Here is a 25,455-nt window from a genome sequence, read left to right on the forward strand (position 1 = left end):
AAAAGACTGATTTTCTCTTTTCCCTATTCCCATGCTTCTGTCTCTTCCTCAGGGAACCCCACAGCAATACCATGGAAAACCAGGCAAACACAGGGTCTGTCCTTTGGAAACTTACATCCTGGTGGAACAAACAGTAAGTCAACAACCACACAAGTAAAACATAGCAATACAGCATCATAAAGAGAAAGCCAAGGCATAATGAGACCTCAATGAAGCCATCTTTGATAATGTGAGTATTAAGCCCAGACCTGGAAGTGAACTATCACTATTATTAATTTCTACTTTCCCTGGGTTTGTCATATGCTCTTTTTTTAAAATCATATTTAGGTGCCAGTTTTACTTTCTTCTTAGTTTTTAAGCTGCCAAAGGGCTGATTTCCTGTGTGATTCACAGCACTGGTATACCACATACATCTCCATCTATGAGGAGGGAAGGAGAAGGAGGAGGGTCTCCGAGATGGGCAGGAGAGGAGTGGAGTGAAGAAGAGTCTTTCAGGTTAGGGTGCTTGTGACTGAGAATTTGACTCTGAATATTACAGTATTAAGGCAGCATTTGGCTAAACGGTCTGAGCTGAAACTCAGCAAAGGTTTCTTTGCTAGTGCAATGCCTTATTAATATTTTATTGATGTCACTCACCCTTTGCATAGCCTTAGAATTGGATCAGGCTGATGATTTTTGCATTTTTTTTTTTTTGCATCTGTAACTCAAGCTGTATTAAAATGAAAGGATTGCCTAGTGATCCTTTGTGCCTTTTCTTTCCGAAAATTGAGCAGTTGCCATTTAGCTGAGACAACCTTGTCAAGTCCTTCAGGGCCAGCTCTGATTTGGATTTATAAAGCCCAGTTCAGTCTGAGATGGCTTTGAAACTTCCCCTGCATTGGAGAGCACAGAAGAGCTCCTAGCTGTGTAAGACCCTCTGAGCTTGTGCAAATGATGAGCAGAGGGACTGCCCTGTAGGACTCATAGCCACCACTGAGCACTATTAAAGGGGAGACAGAGAAGGGTAAGGGAGTGAGGCAATCTCCTCCTTTCAGAAGGCCTCCCTGGGGACTGTAAATAGCAAAGCATCTCCCTCTCTTTGCTCCTGGCCTGGCTGCTCTGCAACCCTTCACCAATCCTGTTAGTAGAGCTGGGTCTTTAACAGGGCTACCCTGACTGCTAGAGGGCAGGCATGTGCAACTTAGACGGGAGCATGGTTGCTGTGAGGGCAGGGAGGTGACCAGTCTGACACTAGGACAGGAGAGAATGACAAGGCGGCAGTGAGGTGGAGGGCAAGGAAGGTGAAGGGAATGAGAGCAGATCTTTATTGAGCATCTTCCTTAGTGAGCCAGGCACTCTGATCGGCACCTGACAATGTACTCTCTTTTATGATCACTCGCAATGGTTCTTAAGATAAATATTAATACACCCATTTCACAGGTGAGAAAGTTTAACCTCGATCCCACTGAAAGTCTTGTCCAAGTTCACATCACTGAGATTCAAAGCATTTGGCTCCAGCTCTTTGAGAACAGCGTCACTGTCTCCCTATCAAGCTCCCTCAAGCACCTAGAATTGCCGTGAAATCATAGCAGATAATTGATAGCTGTATTGCAACTAAACGAATGAACTAATGAGCAAAGCATCAACTCTTATCTTATGACATGAAGTTATTATTTATACATCTGGATGATATTAGTTATCCTAGAGAGGGAACCCATTTAGGACATGAACGGAGCCCACATCAGAATCTGTGACCCTAGGCACATCTGTTAACATTTCTGAACTTTCTGAATCTGTAAAACAAAGATTAAAAAATTAAACTAACCACCTCATACAATTACCATGAGGCTCAGAGGCAATAAGATATGAAACGTAGCACAGTGCCTGGTGCCCACAGGTGTGTTAATAATCCATGTTCCTTATTTCTCCATTTTCCAAGGAGTGCATTGGGCTGAATGTGGTGGATATTTGAGTTCATGAGCTGAGAGGTTATGGAAATTCCTTCCTCCCCTGACCCAGGCTTCTCCTGCAAGGTTAAATATGGGCATTGTAGCACGTTTGTCATTTTGATTTCTCTTTATTCTGAAATAGCATCAAGACCTTTTTTGCAGATAGGCTCCAGTGAGGTGCTATGTGCTGAGTCTGGGGCCTGTTATACTGGCTTTTCACCATCAAGGGCCATATTCTCTCTGCATTAAGATTTTAGGCTTTCGGGACACCAGCGGGTGGGTTCTTAAATGGAAGGACAGATTTTGCCATGGTAGAACATGCATGATCTGGCTGGTGGGACTGAAAACCCTGCAGGCCTTGAAAATGGTAAGGACAGTCTCAAATACAAACAAAAACCCACAAAAACCCACACAGGTCTGCACCAGGTCAGAGCCCTGGACCAGACAATGTAGCGGCCATCTTTTAAAACTTAGATTCCTAAAACGACATAATCGTTTTTATACATCCAGGTGCATCTCTGAATGGGGAGAAAAATGCCAAGTAAGGGGACAACCTTCCCTGCCATTATCACCTCCCTTCATCTGCTCCAGGCCCGAGCTGCCTGGGTTGCCATGGTGATACAGAGCTGACCTCTCACTTTTTACTCTTCCAGGAGCTAAAAAGGTAAAAATGAGCCATTTGGTCGCAAATGAAAGTCAACCTCCTTCAGTTAAAAGATGTTAAATTGCTTTCCCTTCATCAAATCTAATGTTCCATAGCCAAGTTCAAAAAAAAAAAAAAAAAAAAAGGGAAAAGCAGGAGAAGGGGAAGAGGAGGGGTAAAAAGGAAAAATGCAAGCAAGAGATCTCAGAAGCAAGCGGAGATGCTGGCTGGAGCAGCACAGGGAACGGGGACAGGCACCAGTGCAGGAGGCATCAGGCCAGCCTGCACCAGCAACTTTCTCAGAGCTCACAAGTGGCCACTGAGCCACTTCCTTAGACTTGTTGGGCCGAGGGTGCTGGTTCCAGCTCTTGCTCCCTGCTTGTCTCTTTTGCTCGCTTTGCGGGGGTACCTAGTGCAGCTGGATTGTTGGCTTTGATTTTTCATGTGCAGAAAAATTGGGTCAGGAAATCAAAATATTGATTGAACCTGATTGCAGTAGCTGTTCTAGAAGAGATTTTAGGGGAAACAAATTACACTCTTTTAACATGATTAAGCCCGTGATTAGGAATGTGCCCCATGCACGAGCCAGGAGAGCACATTAGTTCGCTGTGATTAATATCCCAGAGTGGCTTTCTCCAGCAACTCAGGCTGCCAGGAACTTGACCACTAACAGTCCAGCCAGCAGGACCACCCAGGCCAGGGATGCCTCCTGTCTCATTACAAGCACAGGTTGGGCAGGTGCGAGAGCAGTGCAGGGTGGCTGTGGGCTGGAAGCCTGGCTGTGCTTGGGAGCAGAAGCACCTTGCTGCCTGTTTCTGGCTTTCTGATGCATGGCAGGGAAGCTGGAGGTTTGCCCTTTTTCCTCTCTCCTCTTTTCCCTCTTGGTTGATAGAAAACGGTCTCCAAGTCCATCCACCAGCACGTCCTGTGCAAAGACAGCCAGGGCTGTACATTGGCTTCGAATGATTCATTGGTTTCATTTTGATGCAAGTGTCTAAGCATGTGGGTTAGAGCTGTCAAACCATCTTCTACATGTGAATTACCCTTAATTACAACTTAGGTGAGAACTACGGATTTATCACTACCAGACTTGTTTTTAATCCTTTAACTTCTGGAGTTAAACCACTGGATAATGGTAATACTACAAAAAATTAGAAGGAGCAAGAATGGTTATGGGGAAGGCAACTAATTCTTAGCAGAGAAATTTCTTCACAATATCTTAGACCAATACCCTAGGTTTTTCAAGAAATACTTTAGAAACCTCATGGGCAGGTCAGGGGTCAAACACACAGAAAATTCATTAGCGATCAATTTCAGTAAGTCCAATATCAGAATAAACAAAATCACTCTATTAAATGAGAACATGGAGAGAAAAACAATAGTGCCTAGACTGATGGATTCATTCAAAATATCTATATTCTTTAGTCATATTTCTTCAAATACTGATAACTTTTGGCAAGTATCTGCTATTTTATTTAATAATCCTAGATCTTTGTTATATCATCAGCTTCTAGTGGTCATAAAATTTGCAGAAACAGCCTTTCTCTGTTGGATTCATAATATGTCTTGGATTCTACCTGAAATCCGTTGTCTCTGAAATGTTGGAAGAGAGTCTCTTTCATGCCCTCTGTCCCAACCTGGTGCATACACATGGTCCATAATCTCTAATGAGGTCTCAGTGGTCATCTTATTCTCAGGGTTTACTGCAAATTGCAGGCTCTGAAGACAGCGTAGTTGCATCAAACTCTTTAACTGGCTGGCATTTTGAAAGTTTAAAGGGTTAATGCTCATAAGAGAAAAAGAAAATACCATGCATGCGTTTTGATCTGAGGTTCAAAACATACACGCAGATGAAAATGGCCAGCCTCATTGCTACACACAATCCCTTTCTCTGCCTCCCAGTCTCTTTCCTTCCCTCTCCACAATCTTACAGATCTCAGTACGATTAGAGAGCTGCCGATAAGAGAATGGCCAATGGTATTCTATGGTTTCAGTGTAGTCTGAAAATTAAATCCCTATGAAAATAATATATCTCTTCTCCACTTCCCTACCCCCTCCTCACTAGAAGCAGCTGCTTTTCACATTTAAATGTAGCAGTGGTAACAAGAGCCTCTTTTATCAGCTACTCCTATTCATAAGGCATTAAAATACATGCCGTTTCTTAATCCCTAGTGCAGCTCTAACGGGGGCTTCAGCTTTGTGCTGAAATAGCACGTATCTTTTAAAAGTAGCTGATGGAAATCATCTTCCAAACTGAATCAGTCGCTTAAAAGCAGCTCTCCCCAAGCACAGAACATAAATGCAGTACAGGACACAGTGTGTGTCCAGCCTCCCCGACTCCACCGTAAAGGGCTTGAGAAACAATGCCTAAGTTTGTTTATAAGTAGCCCAAGCGACTTGGCAAGCTGCATCCCTCCTCTCTCTCTTCCCTCCCACCCCAGATCCCATACCCATCTTTACAGCAGTATAACTTGCAGCCCCTCTTCTGGGAAAGGCATTGCTACTTCTGCATAAGCCAATCGGCATTTGCTGAGCAAGGTCACTTTCAGAGGCAGCTCTTTCTGGAGGAGGCATCTTGTAGGAATGGTGGGCAAGGGGCTGGAGGCATGGATCAAATAGAAAATCACCTGAATTCCTGGTTAATCCACAGGCCTCAAGAGGAGTGCATGCAGGGCTAGTGTATTTCACAACCATAAGAGAGCTATTTTGTAGACAGGTAACTAATAGAAATGTATATAGCCATATGATATATATATATATATATATATATATATATATATGTATATATACTTTATGTATAAACACAAGTATACACATATCTGTCCACATCAGACAGTACTGATTCCCTGCAAATCATCTAAAAATAGCATTAGATGCACTATTAATACAAAAGGAACCTTTCAAACAGTAACAAGAATAAGTGGCCTGAATTATAGTTAACTCTTGTGGCTATGGTTTTATTGAAACTACATCCTAAAATTAACTTTTTCTTATATGTTAAAATTAAGGCTGGCCATTTACAAATAATTTCTTTTTTGAATACTCAAGCTTTCATCCTGATATATCTGGTTTTCTAGTTTCAGTAAAATTAGGGATTTTCTATTCTCTGGCTTTATTACTAATAAAGAAGAGAAAAAGGTGGCAGGAATGTTTGTTGCATTCTGTGTTCAGCTTTATGTTTATTTTCTTTTAGCTGCCTATAGAAGAGACCTCAGGAGGAAAGAAAATCCATCACATTCTTCTAACATTGTTTTACTCAGTTTTATTTTAGAAGTGTAATTCTTTTATTCTCATGGTAAGTAAATGTTGCTAGAAGGGTTTTGGAATTTTAAGTTCCTCTGGTAGATATATGTTTTTCAATTGCTGTGAGTCTTTTTTTTTTTCTAATTCTCTCTTCTTGATTTGAGGCTGAAGTGCTGATGAACATTCTTTGCCTTGTGCAATAGATTTCTTTTTACTTATAAAATGCCGCAAAGTTATGCATTAGGAGGCCTATCTACATGATAAGATTTTTTCCCTCTCTCCTTTGCCAGCTAAATGTTGAAGAAGGCTAATAGGAACAGAAATAACACTTGCAAGAGAAATAATCCCAATAAATAAATACCTTCATTTCATCTCTTTTGAGGAAAGTGTCCATCTCACCAAGGTTATAAGGTTTTTAATAAAAGCAGAAAAATCTTCAGGTAATTATAAATGCCCTTTAATACTATTAAAGGAAAACTTAATTCCAATCATTGAGATTTATTGAAAATCTTACTTTCTGAGGCAGTGGCCATTATCTCTGAACCATGGAACCTGACTGCCCTCTTCTGGTTATAAACAGAAATAGTACCAGCCTAAAAGAATTTGGGGGCTTAGAGAAGACATTAATTAGTCTATCACTGACAATAGGCTTAGGTCTAGGGAATCTCCAATAATAAGGAAATGTCTACATTCATATTAGAATCTGTGCCTGATAGGAGTTAGAAACTGAATAATCTAACTACCTCATGGCCCAGAAAGAAATATTCCTATTTTTCTTTTTGAAGCATTTCTGACTTTTGTACTATTTCATTTTACGTTTGGGGCCCTCAAGTCAGACTCAGGTGTTCAGCTAAAAAGTGAAGAACAATAATTACTTTCAAATTTCCATGACTTTTTAAAAAAACTGATATTCAGGCCAGCCAAGCATTCATAAATACTGCATTTGGGGTGGAGAAGAAATCCACTTTCATCAAAAGCTCAAAAAGTAGTTTGTTAATAATTAACTAGAACATATTTTAGAGATTAAAAGGTAACACAAAACTTTTCTCAAATAAGATTAACCATAATGAAAGTAACTATTATGTAATGTCATAATCACACGGGATCTCACTGAATACTTGATGGGAGAATGATCAATTGAATAATCTTAGATCCATCCATTTTCTTCCTTAATCTGTACTAGGTGACATGATTTTCCATATTCATATCACAATTAAAAAGATTAGGATTTCTTTCTTTTTTTCCATTTTACCTCTGAAAAATGGTATAATGAATTCAGGATGATTGATAATTCTAGATAGAGGATCATTAAATGCCAACAGAAAAAAAAAATTATGTTCAATTATAATTGTGATACTACGTCAAACAGATAGAGGAAATCCTAATTCTGAGCTCTATTAAAATGCAGTTATTTCAATTTCCAGTTGCTATGTATGTCCTATTAGCAGCCTGACATTTTGAGTAGTACACTAATTCATATGAATTGGGTTTTAAATGAAAGCTTTCAAGTCAACCTTTATGGAACACTGAATGTGTGATAAGCCCAGAATTAGCAAGAGAATGAGGTGATACTTTTTCGCCAAGTGAGCTTCTCGTATGAAGGCGCAAAACCTGAAGGCTCCAAATTATAAAATGCTTTAATTTCAAGGACCTCGCCCATAAGTAAAGCACACGTCGATTTTTCTCTGGAGATCTATTAGGTAGTTAGAAGCAGATAATATTCTAGTCTGCAATTAGAAAATTAAAGGTCAGAGGTTAAGCGTGTGTCTTGCCAGGTAGGTCTCAGATGGGTCTCCACCTGTCAGGTGTCAGGGTTAAGGACAAATTTCAAAAGATCACACAAAGTGGGCTAAGAATGGACAAAGCTTACGGCAGGCCAAGAGTTGCAGAAAAGAAAAGTGAGGCCCCCTTTGTTTTCTAGGTGCCCCCTAGAGAGGCTATAGAACTTGCAGTGGGATTCTGTGTTCCAGCAACCATCCCACCCTCCACAACCCTGCCCTCTACCCTGCCTCACGTAGGTGTCCTTTTTATTTGAGACAGAGTCTCGCTCTGTCACCCAGGCTGGAGTGCAATGGTGCTATCTTGGCTCACTGCAAACTTTGGCTGCTGAGTGATTCTCCTGCCTCAGCCTCTTGAGTAGCTGGAGTTACAGGTGCCCACCACCACCACTCCCAGCTAATTTTAGTTGTTGTTGTTTAGCAGAGACAGGGTTTCATCATGTTGCCCAGGCTGGTCTCAAACCCTTGACTTCAACTGATCCACCTGCCTTGGCCTCCCAAAGTGTTGGGATTACAGGTGTGAGCCACCTGGTGCTCAACCCATACAGGTCTCTTTTGACAGGGCAAGGGTAAGAAGAGCCTTGAGGAGGGTTGGATGGGCTGCTCATTCCCAGGCATCAGGCCCTTAGGGGCCCACACTTTGCAGTTGTCAGGGAATGCTGACTGTGCACACCTGGAGAACTCAGGTAGGAGGATATTGCAGTTCCCTGCTGTGAGGAAGAACCCTTTCCTGCTGAGAGTAAACGCTGCTGCTTCTGGCTAGCTTGTTGTCCAGGCAACCCAGAATGGGCCCCCAAGGTCACCTTTGGCCCATCCTGCTCAGACACCTGATTGCATTAATGGAAAAGCACTGCATTTCGGGTCAACTTCTTCCCAAGCTCTGCCATTCTGTAATCACAATAGAACCATTTCTCCTTTACCTCAGTTTACTCACTTATAAAACGAGGAACTTGGATCCCATGCCCTCTAAGGCAACTTTTTGGTTCCAAACACATACATGATTACTAAGTCACTTGTCATTTCATGAAACTGTAACATTAAATGAGGTATCAACAATCATCGTAAGCAAAGGATACTAATTAATGGTGTGACAAAAATATGAAGAATTATGAAAATTTTTACATCCATTTTTTCCCTCAGATACCTAATAGCACAAAGCAAATGCAAACCGTTACATTTTGTGGCTTGTTCACTTATGTGATAAATCTGGCATGACCTGAAACTCAGTCTCTCTCTCTCTTAAGTTAATGAGGTCACTGGTTTCTATTCAGAAATTCTCTTCTCTCCAGGATTAGGAGAAAAGTCAACTCACTGTGCTCCAGGCTTCAGGGAAGACTTGCAGAGACATACAGTATCTTTAGGTGTGATGGTAAAGATGCAGCAGGATTACTTGGTCCTGTAGTCTGGGGAAAATGCTGGGGCAAAACTGATGCTGAATCTTTTGGAAGTTTTCTCCGGTTCTGCTGGTCAAAGAGTTGTGACAATAGAAGCTGTAGGCTCAGCTGTTCTCTGTCTTGTGTCAATGAAAACTCCCAGAGCAATGAGAGCTGTAGGAAAATGTGGCCAGAGCTAGGGACCAGAGAAAGCGAGGAATCAATAAAGATAAAGGATAATGTAAAAGCAGAGTCATGCCTACCTTCATGCCAGAACAAAGCACATGTTACCATTTAACATACATGTCCTGACTTGTCTAAATTCCTGTAACTTCTCAGGGCAGATATTTTTGTCTGCTTTGTTCATTTCTATGCCCTCAGCACCCAGTACAGTACTTGGCACCAAGTTGGAGGATGGTAGTTATTTGTAGTGATGGAGCAGGTGGTAGTGGTGGAAGTGGTAGAGGAAGGGAAAAGAAGTAGAGAAAGTCATGGTGGAAAAGGAGGTAGAGGTGGTGGAGATGGATATTGAAGTGGTCAAGGTGGAGGTGGACGTGGTGGAGATGGAGATGGAAGTGGCAGAGATGGAGGTAGAGGTGGTGGAGATGGAGATGGAAGTGATGGAGATGGAGGTAGAGGTGGTGGAGATGGAGATGGAAGTGATGGAGATGGAGGTAGAGGTGGTGGAGATGGAGATGGAAGTGATGGAGATGGAGGTAGAGGTGGTGGAGATGGAGATGGAAGTGATGGAGATGGAGGTAGAGGTGGTGGAGATGGAGATGGAAGTGATGGAGATGGAGGTAGAGGTGGTGGAGATGGAGATGGAAGTGATGGAGCTGGAGGTAGAGGTGGTGGAGATGGAGATGGAGGTGATGGAGCTGGAGGTAGAGGTGGTGGAGATGGAGATGGAAGTGATGGAGCTGGAGGTAGAGGTGGTGGAGATGGAGATGGAGGTGATGGAGCTGGAGGTAGAGGTGGTGGAGATGGAGATGGAGGTGATGGAGCTGGAGGTAGAGGTGGTGGAGATGGAGATGGAAGTGATGGAGCTGGAGGTAGAGGTGGTGGAGATGGAGATGGAGGTGATGGAGCTGGAGGTAGAGGTGGTGGAGATGGAGATGGAAGTGATGGAGATGGAGGTAGAGGTGGTGGAGATGGAGATGGAAGTGATGGAGCTGGAGGTAGAGGTGGTGGAGATGGAGATGGAGGTGATGGAGCTGGAGGTAGAGGTGGTGGAGATGGATATGGAATGATGCAGATGGAGGTAGAGGTGGTGGAGATGGAGATGGAAGTGGTGGAGATGGAGGTAGAGGTGGTAGAGATGGAGATGGAAGTGGAGGAGCTGGAGGTAGTGGTGGTGGTGGTGGAGGTGGAGGTGAAGGAGGTGGTGGTGGCAGAGATGAAGATGGTAGTGGTGGTGGATATGGTGAATGTCATAAAGTTGGTAGAGGTGAAGGTGGAGGAGGAGGAGGTAGTGGTGGTGATGGTGGTTATGGTAAAGGTGATGGTGGAGGTGGAGATGGTGGAGATGGAGGTAATAGTGATAATGGAGGTGGTAGTGGAGGTGGTGATGATACTGGAGGCAGAGGAGTTAGAGAAGGTGGTGGAGGTAGAAGTGATGATTATGGCGGTGGAGGTAGTGATGGTGGTGGTGGAGATGGAAGTAATGGAGATGGAGGTGATGGTGGAGGTGGATGTGATGATGTGGAGGTGGAGGTGGTGGTATTGGTGCTGGTTGTGGAGGTGATAGTGGTGGTGGTGGAGGTAGTGGTAGTGGTGGTGGTGGAGATGGAGGTGATGGTGGAAGTAGACATGGTAGTGGTGGTGGTGGAGGTGGTGGTACTGAAAATGGAGGTGATGCTGGAGGTGGATATGCTGAGGACTTCCTTAGATTAAGTTGTTTTTTACAGGAGTGCAGTTGCCTAGGTAAAAGCAGAAATATAGCCAGGGGTTGGAGAGAGAAAAAAAAGAGCCCCCATGGGTGGTTTAAGTCCCTACTTCTAGCTGAATCTACAGACAGAGGATTCCTTAGCTTTGTAAGTACATGAGCCAACAAAACCCCATTGTCTTTTAACGAGAATCTAAACATTCAAAAGTACATTGTCCACTTGAGAAACGCTGAGTCCCTCATCTCCTCATGCCTATCAAGCTAGGTCTGGCCCTACTTAAACTCAGCCACGACCTATGGATTGTCACTTCCTGGTCACCTCACTGCTAGGCCCAGATCCCCTCTGGAGGCTGTACTGGAAAAGTCTAATAGACAAACACGTCTAATTTACCCAAGTCCCTCCTTAAAACACTCTAATGGTTCCCAGGAGCTGTGAGTCAAAATGCTCAATACTTTTATACGAGCTGCCATACTATCTACCTTTTCCTCTCTGCCGGTATTTCTGACCTAGCCCCACTTCAGGGCCTAATCCACCTAGCCTACCCTCTTTGTTCACTTATAAATCTACCAGTGCCTTTCACATTTCCTACCTACCTTTTTTTTTCTTTATCCCTTACTCCTTTCTCTTGCTGGAAAAAAAATCATGTTTATTCTCTGAAACCCCTTGAAGACTCCTTTGAACCCATCCTTCAAATTCCATCCTTTGAGACACTGTTTTCTTCTCACTCTTTTTGAGGACTTCCCCCTGGCACCCGGTCCTTGGCTCATCCAGGCAGAAGTTCAGGGCTCCTACTCCATGTAGCCTGGGTGTCTGGTGCATTGCTCTGCTCCAGGGTGTATCCCTTCATGGAATCCCACTCACAGGCTTCGTGGCACTCCACAGATACCATATCCCTCGTGGGACTCCACTACTGACTGTGTACTCTTTGGGAACAGAGAGGAAACAGGTACCTTGTATAGAGCGGCCATGGCTTAAAGGATGATTCTCTTTCTTTTCCATCTAAAGCTTTGTCATGATGATGAGCTGCGTATGATGGGAAGTTTATACACTATCTGGCATGATGGGAAGTTCGGAGAAAAATAAGTTAATATTAGGAAAGCATGCGAGAACCGTTTCTTTCATAAGAGAATACAGCTGTGTGCCCTGGAAGGAAATGCAAGTTCACTCAGTAGCTAAGAGCAAGGAGGCTTCCATTTTCAACACAGAGTCAGGGAGGCCACTTAGGGCTTGTACTCTGATTTCAGGGCTTGTACTCTGGAAGAGGGCAGAGGCTGCTGAGTGTTGTTGGAAAACTCATTTGCTTAGCAAGAATACTCTTGTTTAGATGGCATTTGCTTTGCATGCTTGATGGCAGTGAAGGGTTCTAATGCATCCCCTATAGCTACATTCTTCGCTGCCTCCCATAGAAAATACATATAAATGAGCAGAGAGGTTCTAAGTATACATCCTGTTAAGAAGAACTAGGCATTTACCATAGAAGACACTCATTCTGGTTTAACATTTCTAGTACTTGGGTTTGCAGGAATTATTTGGAAGGAGAGGACACAAAGGATACATGAGATTGCTCTTTGATTGCCTCAGTTCCCAAGGCTATCAAATGACAGCTCTGAACTCAAGGATCACTAAGAAATGGCACTTTGGAGCAAGAACTATCACAAAGGCATTTGAGGGCATCCAGGAAGCCCTCTGCTGTGTGTGTCAATAGACACAATAATAGAACTTCAACTTTTAAAAAAGGGAGAGAAAACAGTAGACCTCAATGTCTATAAGGGACCAGATAATAAGGGGCAGAAAATAAGTGCCCTGTGCTCGATTATACCACACAGCAGGGACAGAAGCCCTTTTCAAGATGATAAGCGACTTTTTATTTCCCCGAAGCCTTGAGCTTAACAAGGTGGTGTGAGCTATGGGAGTGAGGGGAAGAATCAACACAGAGTTCTTGGTAAAGGCAACGTGGGCTGAAGGTTAGGGTGGAAACAGGGAAGACGGCATGCTGAGAATTAAGTCTTTGGGCAAGTGGATGTGAGTTGGGGTGAGAATTTCATTGCTGTTCTTTTTTTTTCTCTCTCTCCATTTTCTTCATTGGGATTAGTGCCACGGTATCAGAAATAAAGTAGTCACTCCATAAATGTTATCTTGTGTTATTGTTATTAAAGTTACTGTTATTAAGAAAATGGGGGCAAGGGAAGCAAGTAATAAAATTTAGAGTATAAAAAAGCTAGAAAAATTGAAGACAAAAGACCACCTTTTTAATGGGCTACATGTGTAAAGAGAATAAGAAAGGTACAGAGAGCGTCACAAAGAGTTGGCAAAAAATGGGAAAGACCCAGCAATGCCGAAGAGCAAGGGCTCATCCGCCAGAGAAGATTTTTAAATGTGAGGAGAGTTGCTCCATGTGGCCGAAACACTGGGAGTAACATTCATCTTTCAATATCATTGCAGCGGTTGGGAAAAATGAGCACTGACAATGAACTGTCATAAAAATTACACACAAAAGCTTTCATATGGGAGCTTATAGTTATCAAGGGCTCATGGGATTCACAAAGAAGGTAGCCAGAGAAACTTCAATAAGAAGAAAATTGTGCTTACTTAAATCATTCCTTTAAGGTATCATTGGGACATTTTTAATTGAATATGCGATTTCAAAAGAATGGTTCTGTTGGTTGAACAGGAATGGAGGGCATGCAAAATACTGAGATTTGTCCTAGCGCAGAACATTTTCCTTGAGCAAAAAGCCCCTATGAGAAGCTTCACACAAAAAAGTTGTACCAAAGTAACAGTGCATGGGCACATGGATGCTAGCATCTGTTCTTTCATCTTTCATTAAACAATTTTTAGGGCCCATCTCTGTTTCAGACCATATAACTGGGCTAAATCGGGAGTGTGGAACCACATATCATCTCTGCTGGTCTGCAAACCCAGAAAGAAAATTTGTGAATTCCTAGATAAGAGCTCTGATTGTTGGAGAATGATCACCATTTGTTAGGAATATTTGCTTGTGTTTCTGCAGCAACCCATGAAAGGTCAGCTAAGCTAACCTGTCCTTCACGGCCACTCTCACGGAGGCAGGGTCCAGACCCTGCCACATACTATCTCCTGGTCTCCAGGAAGAAAGCCTAGTATGAATGCTGTAAGCTAGTTTCTCTTTGTTTCCATATGTTTTCCTAGGGGCTCTCTCATCACAACATGTTATACAACCCATATCAACATCATGTCCCATTTGGTCAAAAGGCATTTCCAATCCAGTGCTTCCTAACCTCTTTTAGGGGAAGTATTACATGCAAGTTAACATTACCATGCCCTGACAGATCAAATGAGGAGAGCCAGCCAGAAAGCTTTGAAAGTTCATGACAAACCAGGTCACTTTCTATTATATTTACATTTCCATAATAGGGTCCTTTAAGGACTCCTCTTAAAGAGAGTTTACATATCCCATGTCAGCCTTTCTCTTGAATTCCACTCCAATCATATCATGATTTTTGTGGGCATAATTCAGTGAACTGTGCTCTGCTACTCATAGCAGGGTAGCAGGTAGTATGGGGGGTTGGGGCAGGGATAGGGAACACCAAAGCTAAAAACTAGACCTACCAGGAGGACAGAATAGGAGTTGAGAGGTGCAGAAGATGATGTCCCACCATAAAGGCCGGTAGGTTCCTAGGGAGGAAACCAAAGTGAAGATTAGGCAAGTAGGCAATTGATCCTAGACAGCTCTGTCAATGGACAGAAAGCCCTGAGCCAGTCAGTGTGGATTGGAGAGCCAGACTATGGAATCTGAGAGAAATACTAGAAAAAACAAAGAGAGAAACAAAAGTATTGAAATAATTGAACCCGTTTAAATGTCCAGTTTAAAAATGGATATTAGGAAGTAGATACATCAGCAGATTCAGCCTTAAAACTGAACTATTCCTATCACAGGAAGCAGAATTCATAACAGGGAAAGAGTCGGGCAGGACCACGTTTGCCCAGGAACCAATAAGAAACATTATTCTCCCAAGTAGACCACCAAGTTCTGGGAGAGGGCCGAGCATGGTGGCTCATGCCTGTAATCCCAGCACTTTGGGAGGCTGAAGAGGGTGGATCACCTGAGGCCAGGAGTTCAAGACAAGCCTGTCCCACATGGTGAAACCCTGTCTCGACTAAAAGTACAAAAATTAGCCAGGCATGGTGGTGGGTGCCTGCAGTCCCAGCTACTCAGGAGGCTGAGGCAGGAGAATTGCTTCAGCCAGGGAGGCGGGGGTTGCAGTGAGCCAAGATAGCTCCACTGTACTCCAGCTTGGGTGCCAGAGTGAGACTCTGTCTCAAAGAAAAGAAAAGAAAAGAAAAGAAAGTTCTGGGAGAGGAGCTCTGAGGGCCTGGGATGAAAGAGGGAGCCACTGGTCAGGGAAGTGCTCAGCCACTCTCAGGGTAGAATTATGTGACAGAGAGCTCAGGACGTGAGGTCCTGTCATGGAGAAGCGCATGGACATATCACATTGTGTATCACTGCTACAGGTATGGAATCACTGCTACAGGTGAGGAATCATCTGAGAACTAGGTACAGGTGACAATTGTATTGCCTTGGAGAGCTATGGGTAGAGTTGGAGAAATTCTGCAGAATCAATTCTCCTTGGATTTACCCCATGCTCTGGCCAAGTTATCCTGAGCCCTTCTGCCAGCTACCAAGTGCACTCTCTTCTTATGGAGTCAAAATTCTTCTTAGCGCCTGGCTCCTTATTGAGTCAACACTGGGTACAAACATCCTTCACTATGAAAGGCTTAAAAAATATCTACTATAGTCAGTGCATCATTTTTAATCACGGAGCAAATGTTCAGCTCTGTGATGGATTGTTCTTGCTTTTCTTAGAATTTTGGTCAAGTACAGATCCTTCATGCAGGAAGCATTTATTGAGTTCTGTTATACAATGTAATAAATGCCAGGGAATCCTGGTGAACAAGGCACACTCTCTGCCTTTATGGAGCTTCCAAGCAAAAAGAAATTAACAGGTAGTTTCAGTTCAGTGTAACAGTATGTAAGAGAAACCCTCATCAAGTCTTGGGAAGAGACTTGTTCAGGGATAGCCTTCCAGAAGGATCAGGTACAAACTGAGAGCTTTGCATGAGCTGCAGCCTTTAATGTGGGAGAGCCAGGTGCCTCTCTGGAAGAGTGAGCTACTTGAAAAATGGATTTTTGATTCTTTCAATACCATAATATTTAATAGGAAATTATCATAGGAATAATGTGATGTACAAGCCTCATGTTACCTGATCTATATAAAATGAAAATATGATTAATGTTCTGATATTTGCGACTACTATGAGCAATGCTCTCAGAAGAAGATATATAAGAGCCTGCGATTACTTAGGCTGTCTAAGAAGGTGATCCCAAGGAGCCCCAGCTAGATATAAAATTTTACTGTACTCATAAAATCTATGTCAAACTTAATGCAGTTGAGTGGTGAGAGGACGGGATCTGAAGTTAAGATGCTCCATTTCCCTGTCCTTCTTTTGCCACTGCACATCTCTGTACCATTGGCAAATCCTTTCTGTGGCTTTCATTTCCTTATTTCTAAAATAAAAGGACCAAACTAGGCTTCCTTCTGAATGTAAGGGGCTGTGAATCCTACTCAACAATTGTTTTAAGAATGGTGCCATAATCATTTACTATGATGCTGTGAAAAAGATGACTTTGAACATAATGTTGTGTTTGAGACATCCAGTTCAAGACAATAGACAGGATACAATTTAAAAAAAAAAAACTCCAGTCAAATGTATGTGCTTTGTATCTGGCTGAACGTGCTTAAAGCTATTTGTTTCTTTACACTAATAATAATAAAGACCAAACTTATACAAGGCATGTTGGTATCATATGTTGTTTAGTTCACCTGTCACTTCATAGGTGAAACAAATTCATGTGTCAAAAAGGTAGCTCTCCAGACTGCCTTGAGAAACAGGAATGAAAGGTCCCTCTGGCCAAAATCAATCTCTCCCCCTGCATCATTGTAGACCATGAAATTTCCACCATGTTTTCTCAAAGACGAATATTAAACCCAAACTAATTATCTTTCTTAACACTCTAGCCTCACAGGATGGTGAGCATTGATCAACATAATTTTTGGAAGTGTCACCAACATGCAAATAGTCAATCAACAGACATTAGTTCTGTCTTCCCTTCTGTTCCCTGCCATTTGGCACCTCCACAACCAAGTCTCTCCCTTGCCTTCTCTCCACTGAGACTGGTAGATGCTACTTTATCTCTAAGCCCTTACTGGTGCTGTTTCCTCCACTTGGAATGTTCCCCTCTCTTCCCTGGGATCATCCAAATCTAGCTTGTGCCAGCAAAGATCTCAATTGCAAGCAACAATAGCCTATTTTGAACTGAAAGAGAAAGGTTACCAGGAACTTTCAGGACAATGAGGAGCATGGAAAATGGGATGGATCCGAGGCATCTCCAGAGGTTCGAGCCACCAAGCCTCACACCCAGGGCCATGCTATAGGAACTGTCTGGTTTGCACCACCACCACAGATGCAGCCCATCTGACCGTCAGGTGGTCCCTGTATTTAAGCAGTAACTTCCCAGTCAGATTCCATAGATCATGCATCTCATTAGTACAATTTAAATCAAGGATCGACTCCTGGCTGCACCCAGCCAAAGTGAAGTGAGAGAAGATCCTTGACTCTAGCAGTGGGAGGTAGCCATGGAGAGGGGTGTTCAGAATTGGCTTTCCAACAAGAGTATGCTCAGTGAGGAAGGCTACCAAGGCAGTATCATGAGCCCATGACGAAGGGCACTGGATGCTGTTTTCCACCTTTCCACCTTGACATTTTGTCACACAGGAGGGTCTTTCAGAGCAATAACACACATGGAACTATCTCTTATCATATGCCTTCTTCTGGAATCTAGCCTGAAGCACCTGCCTGAAGCTCTTGTGCGGTTAATTTTTTTTTTTTAATAAGTAGAAGGTATACACTCTAAAATAATGGTTTAAAAGTATGGTAAATACATAAGCTAGTAACATAGTCTTTTATTATAATTACCAAGAATAGCAGTTTCTCAAATAACATTATTTAGTTCAATGCCATTTTGTTATAACATTGATGAGAGGCATTAAATCCATTTCCAGACAGGACCACTTTTGGTGTGGAGTTTGCAAGTTCTCCCCATGTCTGCCTGGATGTTCTCTGGGTACTCAGGTTTCCTCCTACATCCCAAAGACATGTACATTAGGTTAGTTGGAGCATCTACAGAGTCCCAGTGTGAGGGAACATGGGTGTGAGTGTGCACTGTGATAGGCTGGCGTCCTGTTGGAGCTGATCCAGTGTTGTGCCCTGAGCTGCCAGGATAGGCTCCAGCCACCTGAGCCCCTGAATTGAAAAAAGCAGGTTACTAGGTTCTTTGCATGCATTACTTCGTTTAATCCTGTCTCCATCTCAATTTCAGTCCCTCTCCCAGGGTCTGGGATTTCCAAGAGGGAAACCTCGCAGGAGCTCATAAACATGCCTGCCAGCTACGTTCACATAGTCTGCACTGTTGGTTTATTTGTTTGCGTGGGCACTCATGTGTCACCATTCATTACCCAAGCGACTGCGTGAAAGAGCATCACCCTGCTTCTGCTAATGGTGACACTCAGAGAACCAAGCCCAATATTTGTGCTGAGAACCGGGCTCCCAATGCTGACAGTCCTGGAGGTGGCAGATTCAGGTCAGGTTTGAGGCAAGAGTGGTGTGTTTGACTCCCTTGCCAACCCTGCCCCATATTTGCTACCAGGCCTGAAGTAACTCCACGAGAACAGAGTCTTAAAGTATCACCCAGGAAAACAGCTGCCAGCTTTTCTCCCCACCTTTAATCCAAAGAGTCCCAAATGCAGTGGAGGAGAGGAGGGAAGACAAAGTCCCCGTCACCCCTTGCTGCCTTCCCTGCTGGTTTCTCCAGAAGCAGCTGCCTGACTTCAAGATGATCCTGACTCTTCCACAGAAAATCCTCTTTTTTTTGTAATCTGACTTTTATTTATTTATTTATTATTTATTCATTCATTGAGACAGAGTCTTGCTCTGTCACCAGGCTGGAGTACAGTGGCGCCATCTCGGCTCACTGCAACCTCCACCTCCTGGGTTTGAGTGATTCTCCTGCCTCAGCCTCCAGAGTAGCTGGAACTACAGGCGTGTACCACCACGCCCAGCTAATTTTTGTATTTTTAGTAGAGATGGGGTATCACCACATTGGCCAGGATGGTCTCAATCTCTTGACCTCGCTATCCATCCACCTCGACCTCCCAAAGTGCTGGGATTCAGGTGTGAGCCACCTGCCTGGCCTCTGACATGTTTTCTTAAAACCCTTCAAGCCATGACTTCATCTCAGGAAAAGAGTTGCGCTTTGTGTTTGTATAACTCATTCAGGTGGTTTTCATAGGAGGAAAATCTTCCCAGAAGTGAATTCACATGTCCAGGTCTGGAGAAACAGATCATGCTTGTAGCTTTGGGGTGCTGGTTATGCATAGGCTATGCCAGTCACTGCCATTCTTGTTTCCTTCATCTTTTGCCCACCAGGTCTTTGACAGCCATAGTGCTGATTCAGGTCTCCACCCAGGGCTGCTCATTTAGTCAGCTTCATCTCTCCTTTCCTCTGAGGGACTTCACCTGCTCAATCTTATGCTCCTGGCATCCCTAAAGTTCCACATTTTCACTATAAATGGCTGTTTCCCTGTCTCTCATCGCTTCCAGGAACATCTCCCGTTTGACTGTGGGAGCAATTTGATCATCCTTTTTGGTCCTTGGGTGTAAATCTTCCTGGTAAATGATTCTCTTGCTCTCTCTTTAGTCTGTGGGACTTGCTGGTGGGAATCACCCTGGCTTCTTGATTTTACCTTCACCAAGTTGGAGACTTTGTCTTTCATTGATTTATGTCGGGTGGATACCCAGCTACACTCACAACTGCAATCTCCCAACACATCCTATCTTCAAAGGGTCCCAGTCCAAGTCACATCTCTGAGGCTTCAATTACCTGGGAGAAAGGTGGCAGCAACCATAGTCCCTCTACATGCAAGTCAGCTGGTTTCTGTTTCCTGGTGACACATGAGCCAGAATCTTAGCCAGCCAGTGAAATACTTTGGAGGAGTAAGAGGGCCATATGCAAGTGAGCTTTCATTATAAAAAATATATCAATAATATTATTTTAGTTTAAGGAAGGGAGGCTGCATCCATTCACCCAGCACACAAGCATCTCTGCTCTCACAAATATCAGCTTTCGTGCTAAGTGCCATGAATATGAATATGCATTAGGTGTGGCTCCTGACCTCAAGAGGCTGAGCATTTAGTTAAGAGACAACATCTCAGCAGGGTGTGGTGGCTAACACCTGTAATCCCAGCACTTTGGGAGGCCGAGGTGGGCAGATCATGAGGTCAAGAGATAGAGACCATCCTGGCCAACATGGTGAAACCCTGTCTCTACTAATAATACAAAAATTAGCTGGGTGTGGTGCGCACGGCTATAGTCACAGCTACTCGGGAGGCTGAAGTAGGAAAATTGCTTGAACCTGGGAGGCAGAGGTTGCAGCCAGCTGAGATCATGCCACTGCACTCCAGCCTGCCACCTGGCAACAGAGTGAGACTATGTCTCAGAAAAAAAAAAAAAAAGAGACAGCATCTCATAAGAGACCTTCAACACTGCCAAATAGCAACTGTGTGGTCTATATTAAAGTTTTTGATTTTGATTGATATTTAAAATCTCCAAATGTGTGACATGCAGCACAAACTGAATATAAAAGGCAAAGTCCCTAAGGTGAAGCTTATATGATTAAGACCCAACTGGACTATGTAAAACATGTTTTGACCATTGATTTGTGGCCAAATTTTCAAACAGAAAACTTCATGAACTGGAAACTCAGAGGACACGAGGAAGGGAGTTGAGTATTGCTTACTTTATCAAAGTTAAATGTGCTTTCATTGAGAATAATTCCCATTCAAATGGGTGACCTAGACAAACTAGTTTAAACAGCTACAAATGAAAATGCAAATAAAACATCTGCTTGTAACTGATTTTTACTCATTATTTTAACTTCAGAAGAGAAAAGGTTAGGGAGTTTGGGGAATCATTTGAATGCCAATAACTTTGATCATGCATGCTGTTAGGATCCCATGAGCCAATGGACTGAGCTTTTAAGAGGTAAAATTCCTCCAAGCCTTAAGGCAAGTAGAAAACAAACAAGATGACAAGCTCAAGAGACTAGACACTCCAGGTAGAAATGTCTAGAAAACAAATGAGAAATAACATACTGCAGCAGAAGGAGCATGGAATGTGAGACATAATTCAGTGTAGGAGAGAGACTCAAGGAGGAAAAGTCTCATTCGTGTCGAATACATCTTTTTTAGAGACTCAGAAGTCATGCTGAAATAAGCGAGTGAATGCAAGAAAGCCCCTTTGATTTGGAGATGCTTGACAGGTACAAGAAACCAAGAAAATGTGGGAGGATGCTGCAACCTCACGATAAGCACACAGAAAGAACACGATGCAGCTCAGATAAGGTGGGTCATGGAACACGGCCACTGTTACTTCTTGGTCTTTGTGGCTGAGATTTCCAAATTTTGTCAAGTAACATTCGGCAGGTTGGGACAATGTATTGATTGCCCTTGTCTCTGGAACTGGCAGCTTAGTTCAGTGTAGTCCTCTCACTGAACTAAGATGAGGTGGACCAGAGAATCAGACATATGTGGGCTCCAAGTTGGTCTCAACTTGCGGATCATATGACCTTGGGCAACGTACTCAACGTTTCTGAGCCATATTTGTTCCATTTCTTTTCTTTTTTTTTTTTTTTTTTTTTTTTTGAGACAGAGTTTCACTCTGTTGCCAGGCTGAACTGGAGTGTCAATCTCAGCTCACTGCAACCTCCACCTCCAGGGTTCAAGCGCTTCTCCTGCCTCAGCCTCTCAAGTAGCAGGGAATCCAGGTGCATACCACCACACCCAGCTAATTTTTTTGTATTTTTAGTAGAGGCAGGGTTTCACTGTGTTCACCAGGATGGTCTCAATCTCTTGACCTCGTGATCTGCCAGCCTCAGCCAGCCAAAGTGCTGGGATTACAGGCGTGAGCTGCCACACCCAGCCTTTATTCCATTTCTAAAAACGCAGCAGGTGTCTGGGGAATAGTTTTCTTATGTAAAGTGAATGGAATATACTATCTGATTATTAAGCATAGTTATCGGCATCATTACTATTCATTGTTCTACCAAAGGTTTGGAGGTTTTTCTGGGAAAAAAAAGGTCAGAATAAGTCAGGAAAAAGTCAGACTTGGTAAAAAATATTAATTTTGCGGGGGACAGTTGTATCCTATAAGGCACATTTCTATTTGAAATTCCCTACATGAAACTTGGCATCTTCTTCCTGCAGAATTAGGCTTTCAGATTTTGACTCTAGCATGTAGCTTTGCTCTCTTAAGATTTTGCTTCTACTCAAAACACATTTACTTTTTAAAAAGTGATACTCTGATCCACTATTCTCTTTCATTTTACTTTTTTTGTGTGTGAGTCTAGAGATTCTACAAAAATCAAGGAGGAAAGAAATCTCAGTGACTCTTCTGGGGCCACATATTCCTCTGGAATCTGATAAAAGCTGTAGCTCCATACCCCACAAAAGCAGACATATGTACTACATACAAAATTATAGGGCCTTCGTAGATACTCTTGAAGCTCCAGGAAAGAATATCAGGTTAAAGACTATCATTCCAGTGCATAAATAGAAATTTTCATAATTGTCTCAACTCCTTAATATAATAAAAGAGAAACTATTCAGAACAAGTTATTTATTTCCGAGAAAAATCATTTATTTTGAGATTTAAAATCGTGTTTCCTGAATACTCGTGGGGGAACATAAAGTCTTTACAGAAGGTATATGATCATCAGTAGATTTTAGAGAGTTCATCTCTATAGGCTCATCTTCCATGTGGCCTCTTTTTGAAAAGCTATTAGCCTAAAATTTCACTGGCATGTTTCTTAGCCCTTCTGCTTTACATAAAAAGCTGTTTACTTCAACTGTTCTCAAACTTAGTGTGATCTGTTGTTCTAAGGAATAAATTTTTTTTTTTTTTTTTTTTTTTTTTTTTGAGATGGAGATTCACTCTTGTTGCCCAGGCTGGAGTGCAACAGCACAATCTTGGCTCACTGCAATCTCCTCCACCTCCCAGGTTCAAGTGATTCTCCTGCCTCAGTCTCCCGAGCAGCTGGGATTACAGGCATGTGCCACCACTCCCCACTAATTTTGTATCTTTATTAGAGATGGGGTTTCTCCATGTTGGCCAGGCTGGTCTCAGACTCTCAACCTCAGGTGATCCTCCTGCCTTGGCCTCCCAAAGTGCTGGGATTACAGGCGTGAGCCACCACGCCTGGCCAGGAATAAAAGTCTTTAAATGTCCAGGGAAACCTTTTCTAATAATTATAATCAAGCTACCATAAACTCATAACCACAGCAGGATTTCTGTCTTCCCTACCAGCTGAAAAAGCTGTCTTGAGCTCTCTCGCTGAAGTTCAACTAACAGAAATATTGGTGTAAGAGTGAAGCTGGTTTAACAACTACTTCCTATTTTTTAAAAATAATGTACCTGTTTCCAGGTAAACTAGTTCTTACTAGCATATATCTTTGTTTTTAATTAAATGCATTTAAAAAGTTGAGGCATGATTTATCATGTGGCAAACCATTAATCTATCTTTCTGTAGAATTATCTATTCTGGACATCTCACATAAATGGAGTCATAAATGATCTTTTGTGACTGGCTCCTTACACATGGCATTATATTTTAAAGATTCTTCCATTTTGTAGCACATATTAGTATCACAGTAGCCATTCATCAATTGTTGGGCATTATATTTGGATTATTACCACCTTTTGCTTATTCTGAAAAATGCTGCTATAAACATTTGGTGCTATACATGTTTTGTGTGAGCGTATGTTTTCATTTCCTCTAGGTATATACCTAGGAGCAGAATTCCTAATTCAAATAGTAACTCTATGTTTAACTTTTTAAAGAACTACCAGTTTGTTTCCTGATAAACTTAAACTTTAGTCCATGTGGAATTTGTTTTGCAGACATAGTATAAAGACTTTCATTTCTTAAACCAAATTATTTGAGAGTAACCATAACATTTTCTATTGATGCTTAATTTTATTGCTTGCTTGAGATGTCTCATTATAAATTTTTAAATAAAAGTTTTTTTAGATGCTTTTATAGATATACAAAGTTCTGATGTGGATGTAGCCTCTGCCTGTCTTTTCCTGTGTTAATGCTTTCCTGTTTTAATTACTGTGGTTTTTTAGAACATTATTTTATCAGTTTGAATAAGCTTTCCTTTATGACTTCTTTTTCAAAAAAAAGTCAATATTCTTCTTATTTTTCTTTTTAGATAAATTTAGAATTATTTTTCATGTTTCTTCTAAAACAGGGGTCCCCAGTCTCAGGCCTGCAGACTGGTACCCTTGACCTGTTAGGAACTGGGCTGCACAGCAGGAGGTGAGCAGCAGGTGAGCCAGCATTACTGCCTGAGCTCCACCTCCTCTCATATCAGAGGAAGCATTACATTCTCATAGAAGCCTGAACCCTATTGTGAACTGTGCCTGTTAAGGATCTAGATTGCACACTCCTTATGACAATCTAATTCATTCCTGAAGATTTGAGGTGAAATAGTTTTATACTGAAACCATCCCCGCCACACTCTGTCTATGGAAAAATTGTCTTCCATGAAAACTGGTCCCTAATGCCAAAAAGGTTTAGGACCACTGATTTAAAATATGATGATACTTTTATTGAGATTACAGTAAAATTATGAATTTGGACAAATTTAATGACATTGAACATTTGAAGCAGGGAAATAGTTCTGCATTTATTAGTCTTATTTCACCAATCTTCAAAATAAGTTCTATACAAGTGTTAAATTTATTCCTTGGTGTGTAAAATATTTATCTTTATTTATTTTTCAAATTGTATAATTTTTCTAGAAATTATCAAATCATGACAAAATATCTTCCCCTAACGTTAATGAGAATACATTTAAGGTTTCATCAATATTTGTAATTTTGATGGTAGATTTCAGATCTTTTTAGTATATCAGGAAAAGAGTTTTCTAGAATCAATTTGAGGTTTTTTTTATGAGGAATGGATGTTGGGTTTTATTTAATGGGTTCAGAATACATTATGAGAATTATATTTTTCTCCTTTGACCTATTCATGTAATAAATTATTTTAATAGTTTTCTTAATGTTGAAACAGCTTTCAATTCAACTCAATCTTATTAATATTTAATTTAGAACATTTGCAACTATATTGATGCTGAACTAGAAATGTATGCAATGTTAATTTATAGCTCCAAAGTTATGCCAATATAACAAAATAATTTGAGGGCATTTTCTCCATTTTTAAAAATCTAGATATTTAAAATAGAACTGGAATTATTTTCTTGTTGAATGTTTGCTGGAACTCACCTAGTAATCTACCTGGGCTCAGTGCCTTATTCTTTGTGTGTAATTAAATATTGGCCAGGAAGTTTTATTACATGTAAATTAATGCTTGTCATAGCAAGGCAATATATATTATAGCTGTAAATCACTAAACAACTTTTTCTATAATCTAATAACATGAGCCTGAC

The sequence above is a fragment of the Aotus nancymaae genome, unplaced genomic scaffold (genome assembly GCF_030222135.1).
Source record: "Aotus nancymaae isolate 86718 unplaced genomic scaffold, 86718_ANA_hifiasm-v0.15.2.pri h1tg000014l, whole genome shotgun sequence".
In the NCBI taxonomy this organism is placed as follows: domain Eukaryota; kingdom Metazoa; phylum Chordata; class Mammalia; order Primates; family Aotidae; genus Aotus; species Aotus nancymaae.